Raw genomic sequence first — 6,000 nt, 5'->3', positions numbered from 1 at the left:
TTTTACCGTGGTCCCAACTTTGTTGCATCCACCAAGGACTCGGACCGTGGTTCTCACGTCTCCCAGTCCTTCCAGTGCCTGGGCAGAGATCGTAGCTCGGAATGAGTGTGCGAGATCCAGCGTGTGCCGTGACAGCGTGCGGTGCTTTTGGGATGCCCTGCCGAGCCCTGGCTGCCCCCGGAAGCAGGTGCGGGATGGCTGGGAAGATGTGAGGAGACGGCAGCAGCGGCAGCAGCGGCAGCAGCGGCGCAGTCGGAGCGCGTGGGACCAGCACATCCCTGCCCACATCTGCAGCCGGGATTGCCCCCAGCTCCACACCTGTGCTCCCCGCGCCCTCCGCACGCTTGCGTTGAGCCTGGCGCCTTCCACTCCTTAGGAAACCGGCGTGTCGGGAGAAGTTTCTGCCGGAGCCGTTCACCCCCAGCAGCCGCAGCAGCAGCAGCGGAGTGCGGGGCTGCCAGCGGAGCCTCTGGACAGCCGCCCCGTGCCGGGATGCGCGGGACGCTCCCGCCCAGCTGAGGGTGCTCAGGCCGGTCCCGGGGCAGCAGGATTAGAGAAAAGCCAGAAAATGGAGCACGCGGGGAGCAGCGCTGGCTGAGGGGCCGAGCTGGGGACAGCCCTCGGCGCCCCGCGGACGCGCAGGTACCCCCGGCCCCGCGGCGCTGAGGGGGCACAGCCGGGGCGGGGACGCGGCCCTGGGCGGGAGCGGCCGCTGAGGGCGGCGGGCGCAGGGGGCGGCCCGGGCGGCGAGGCGGGCGCTGCCGGGCGAGCCGGGGGGCGGCTCCCCGGACCGGCCCCCCGGGAAACGCGGCCCCGGCGAGCCCCGGCGAGCCGGAGGAGGCGGCGGCGGCGGCGGCTGCTGGTGCCGGGGGCATCGCGGCGCTGCCCCGTCCGAGGGACCGGCGCTGTGCTCCTCTTGCAGGTGAACCGGGGCGTGAGGGGAGGGGGCGCGGCCGCGGGACCCCCTGAAGGGCTCCGCTGAGCTCGGTGGCGGAGTTTCGGAGGCGCATCCCCAGCCCGCGGCTGAGGCGGGAGGTCCGGCTACTCCTTCCAGGCGAGCGGCACCTCCTGCTCCGGCTGCCGGGTGGGGATGGGGCGGTGAGGAGATGGGGATGGAGCGGTGAGGGGATGGGGATGGGGCGGTGAGGGGATGGGGAGGGGGCGGTGAGAGGAGTGGGAGGGGGCGGTGAGGAGATGGGGATGGAGCGGTGAGGGGATGGGCAGGTGGCGGTGAGGGGATGAGGATGGGGCGGTGAGGGGATGGGAAGGGGGCGGTGAGGAGATGGGGATGGAGCGGTGAGGGGATGAGGATGAGGCAGTGAGGGGACGAGGATGGGGCGGTGAGGGGATGGGCAGGGGGCGCTGAGGGAAGGAGGATGGGGCAGTGAGGGGATGAGGATGAGGCAGTGAGGGGATGAGGATGAGGCAGTGAGGGGATGAGGATGAGGCGCTGAGGGGATGAGCAGGGGATACTGAGGGAAGGAGGGCGCGGTGAGGGGATGAGGATGGGGCGGTGAGGGGATGGGCAGGGGATACTGAGGGAAGGAGGGCGCGGTGAGGGGATGAGGATGGGGCGGTGAGGGGATGAGGATGGGGCGGTGAGGGGATGGGCAGGGGATACTGAGGGAAGGAGGGCGCGGTGAGGGCCGGACGGGCCGGTGCCGGGGGACCCGGTGCTCACGGTGGGGGGGGGGAGGGCAGGAAGGCTGAGGGGGGCACAAGGGCATCGTGGCTTCTTCACAAGGAGGGAAGAGTGCAGGAAGTAAGCGAGGATGTGAGGAAGGCTAAATCCTCGCTCAAACGCAGAGCGAGCTGCCCTCACGCTGTTCGTAGGGCCGCGAGCGGCAGGATGATGTAGGAGAGGGAAATATAAATGTGGATAGTGGCAAAGTGCTTTCTAAGGGCTTCCCGCAGTAGTAAAAGCAGTGGGAAATAGAATCAGGCCTTGCTTTTTAACACAGAAGAAGTCACACAGCCTCCCTGCACGTGACTGAATGCACCGGTGAATGGATTCTTCTCCTGAAAGTTTTTACATCCTTGCCTTTTTTACATCTTCCCTTCTTCCTGTGGTCTTGGCTCTGTTTAAGTCCTCTCAGAATAACCTGCCTTGTTGAAGGGACTTTCTGTCAGGGGAGGAAAAAAAAAGTCTTCAAAAACAAATGCTACCTTTGTTTAAAGCTATTTGTGGATCAAGGTTGTGACTTAACTGTGAAAGAGAATGGCTCTCCTTTGCTTACATTAAAAGCACAATAACACATTAAAACAATCCGAGTCTGGGGAGGTAACTGGGCTGAAATGCAATTCAGCAGAGTGAGACCTTAATGTAGATTTTACAGTACCTCATCTCTCTGGCGAACAAATAGGGAATTAGTGGTGGGGCTTTTCTTTTTGTGTGTTATTTGAAGAAATTCTTCAGGGTAGAGGTGGTAACTGATAATGTTTTCAATCTCTCCCACTTTCTTCCTGAGGCATATAGCTATGATCTTTAAAGTCCTTTTCAAGCCAGACCATTCTATAATTCTATGATGCGCAGGTTTAGATGACAAGACAGCAAGAAAAGGGTGAAATATGGATCCACCCTTTCTTTCCAAGTTCCTGTGCTGTTTAAAAGTTGCAGCTACACTCAGTGAGCTGGAGTACCTGCTGGTAAAGGTTTTGGATTTGTTGCTGCATGCCACCACTTGTTCCCAGTCCCAAATTTGATGGCCCATATGCTCTTACATCTATCAGGTAGAAGCACTTACATATATCAGGTATTTGCAGTAATTTTCTGCAGCCCCTCCAACCTACAGCACAGCTTTGGTGTTTCTTCTCTAGCCGCAGTGGGTTGGCCCAGAAGAAGAATTAAAGCTGCAAAAAGCAGCTGAATTCAGGTAGGGAGGCTCGAAGACTGGCCCAATGCAGCGTTACTCCTGCACACCTTTTCTAGGTGTCCTGCAGTAAACTAGGATTAAGAGCCCATGAAAATACATCTGAGGGTCTGCTGCTTGCACTGTGCTCCTGGAGGAGAGGTCCTGCAGCTTTAGGAAGTGTCTGTTGGGGGAAGGCTGGGAACTGTGGTGCTCCTTCCCAGCCCAGCCTGGAGCGCTCCAGAGAAAGTGAATTATGCAAGAGACTCCATTGGCTCGATCAAGTTTCTGACTCCGGTTTCAGTGGCAGACTTGAGTTTCACGGCTCCTGAGGCCAGCCTGTTCCGCTGGGGGCTGGAGGAGTGTTCTCAGTGTAAGAGAACTCTGAGTTTCCAGAGAAGCCCCTCAGAGCCCCAGCGTGACGTAGGTCTTCCCGTCAAACTAGTTTTCCATTAATTAAAAAAGTAGGCATCCTAGATAGCCTGAACTCCTTGGTGAGGATAGTGGAGACAAGTTATTTATCTTCAGCCTTTTAATCCTTTTCTTTTTGTGACCTTTGCTTATTTTTTCTGTGTTAGTTATTCATGTCCCTGGCAGACCTGAAACAGCTTTGCTGAGACCTGCAGGAGGATCACTGCTCTATTTTCTAACTTCTCAATCTCGTCCTAATCAAAAATGTAAATCTATGCATAATGATTTGCATGTCATTAACTTTCAAAAAACACCCTCATGCTAAAATCAATGATTTTTGAAACCCAATTTTCCTGCCTGCCTGAGAAGTTACACCTGGAATTAGCAAACCACGAATTCTGAGAACATAAACTGCTTTCAGCACTGCTCTTTGCTTTTTGCTTTATTTTTTTCCCCCCAGTTCATCCAGAGAAGAACAATAAATGAAAAATATGATGACAGTGATTTTTCTAACCATTTTTCTCTCTTCAGTCTTCATACTTCAACAGAAAGTTTCAAAATTAAACATGAACAAAGTTGGCGTGGTATATTCTCACTACAGAGTCGTTTTGCCAGCACTGAACTCATCGTGATCATTTGTGAACAGAGCGTCTAACACATTCCAGAAATTCCAGGGAAATGTGGATGGGAGCCTGCAGATTTCGAGGAATACAGGGAAACCGGGAGAAAATAACGTCCTTTTGAGCTCAGCTGGCAGTGTAGCTGCCCCGGGATTTCGGTTTCCCTGGCACAGAGCTTTGTGTGTTAGCTGAAGGATCCGGCTGGGAGTGTCTGTGTGGAGCAGTCAGCAGCCCGGGATACGGCGCGGGCGCTTTGCCAGCAGTTTACAGGAGTGCTGGGAATGAGAATTCCCGGGTTCTGGCGCGGCTGTGGAGGGGCTGTCACTGCCGTCTCAGAGAGGCTGAGTGTGCGTGTTTGGCGGAGGAGCCGCTGCACGTTTAAGGATAAGCAGATGAGGTTGAACTCACGTTAAAAAGCCAGGGCCTGGAATGTGCCTTTGCTATGCATGGCTTGCCCGGAACTCGGGGCTTGTTTTAATAGGCTGCCTTCAAGTCAGTGAGTCTGGGAGCCAGCACAGGGTTGCCCTGCATCAGATGCCAGAGCGTGTAACAGCTCTCCCTCTCTGGAAAAGCTTTGGAAACAGGATTAGCAGCAGTGCTGCAAGGCCCGTGTGCTGCTGGATGTGCTACACCGTGGTTACAAACGCAAAGTCGGGACCCCTTGGGAGCGAACCAAAAGTGCCGCTGCTACTCAGTGTAGCAGCTTTAACGTGTCCCTTCTTCAGGAAGGAGGGCAAACCAGTGTGCAGCAGTTCTGGTGACACAAATAAAAGATCTGCTGCTAAATAGCAAGATGAAACGGAAGACAAACTGTGGATTGGACTGAAGTTCCAGGGATATCTGGAAAAGGATTTTGGTTTCTGTGCTAGGACACAAACAGCCGTCTGATGCCTGAGATGAAGTTCACACTCAACACTGCTTCTAAGGAATTTCTGTATTAAAAGTCAAAGGTGTATGTTGAAAACAACCCCAAACAATGCTTTTTTAAGAAACCACTTAGGACACTGTGATGAGAAGAAGCAGGAGAGGGCGGTGTGCCCATGTTCGCTCCGGAGCATGGATTCTCCTGCTGTAGCGCGTGAGGAATGTGCATTGTGCTCAGGACACTGGGAGCACCGGGGAGGATCTTGGTAGCTGTGCATGGTTGAGCAATGGGATGCCTAATGAGGGGGTGCTGAGCTGTGCAGTCAGCGCTGTGCCAGCACCACCTCACAGGCACCAGAGACTGTGACTGCCTCCACAATTCAGTAAAATAGGCCAGTGGCTCTGCTCCATCCCCAGGGCCAAAAGGCACAGCTCCCTCCCACGTGCTGAGCTCGCTCCTCTCCAAAACAGAGTGGGACTGACCAGGCTGGCTCCAAAAAAAAGAGTGGGAGTGACCAGACTCACTGTCAGAAATGGAGCCTTTAAATTCCTATATTTGGATTCTAAATATCGCTGATTTGGGTTTTGATAGCACCATTGCACTTCACCAGCTCATCACTGCCATTTCAGACTCACAGTGCACGAGTGCTTTTGTTTAATTAAACTTTGCTGACAAAATATCAGCGGTGACAACATGTGAGAATTGTAATGAGGAGGCAGTTGGAAGTACACTTCTGGGACTAACATCCTTTCAGTTACAAACAGGGGATGTTTGCTCTGTCTGAGTAAATTTTGAAAGTGAACTCAGAAAACCAGTTAGTTAAACTCTGAAGCTGTGAAACCAGCAGCTTCAAATTTAGAGTTCAATCACCAGAGTGTAACAGAGAATATATTCATTAGTCCTTAATCAGATTATCAAGATATTCCTCCTTTAATTTCTGTTATCGCTTCAATATAAATATTTCAAATCATCCAACCATTCCACTCTAATGAATTTTACCTGGGGATGTGAGAAGAGACTGTGCATCTTGAGTAGTTTGAATTCTGCAGTTGATACTTTCACATTGCTGTGTCTGGTAGGGGTGGGGTCTGTTCCTGGGTCATTTCTCATAGCTGGTGGTCTGATGGGTTGTAGCAGCTGGAAAGAAGCCCAACTGGAGTACTGACAGAAAAATGTAGGGGCGGAAAAGGAAGAAAGAGGGCAGATGTTAAAGAAAAAGAGAAGTAGAGATGGAGAGAAATGACCAAGAGTTAGT

The 6,000-nt window shown here is 53.5% G+C and overlaps 1 protein-coding gene across 8 annotated transcripts in view; it reads left to right on the top strand.

Moving 5' to 3' along the window:
* Positions 1 to 538: 538 nt before the first annotated feature.
* SHANK2 (SH3 and multiple ankyrin repeat domains 2) overlaps positions 539 to 6,000 on the top strand; it is a 279,072-nt gene continuing 273,610 nt past the window's right edge. For 6 of the 8 annotated variants that reach the window (XM_048308457.1, XM_048308455.1, XM_048308456.1 and 3 more), the window contains exon 1: positions 539 to 642. The gene's annotated coding sequence lies outside the window, so the exon portion shown is untranslated. The remainder of the gene's footprint in view (positions 643 to 6,000) is intronic. The other 2 variants (XM_048308459.1, XM_048308458.1) reach the window with 1 other exon arrangement.

The sequence above is a fragment of the Corvus hawaiiensis genome, chromosome 6 (genome assembly GCF_020740725.1).
Source record: "Corvus hawaiiensis isolate bCorHaw1 chromosome 6, bCorHaw1.pri.cur, whole genome shotgun sequence".
Classification (NCBI taxonomy): domain Eukaryota; kingdom Metazoa; phylum Chordata; class Aves; order Passeriformes; family Corvidae; genus Corvus; species Corvus hawaiiensis.
Note: the sequence above shows the minus strand (reverse complement) of the source record. Positions and strands in the feature narration are given on the sequence as shown.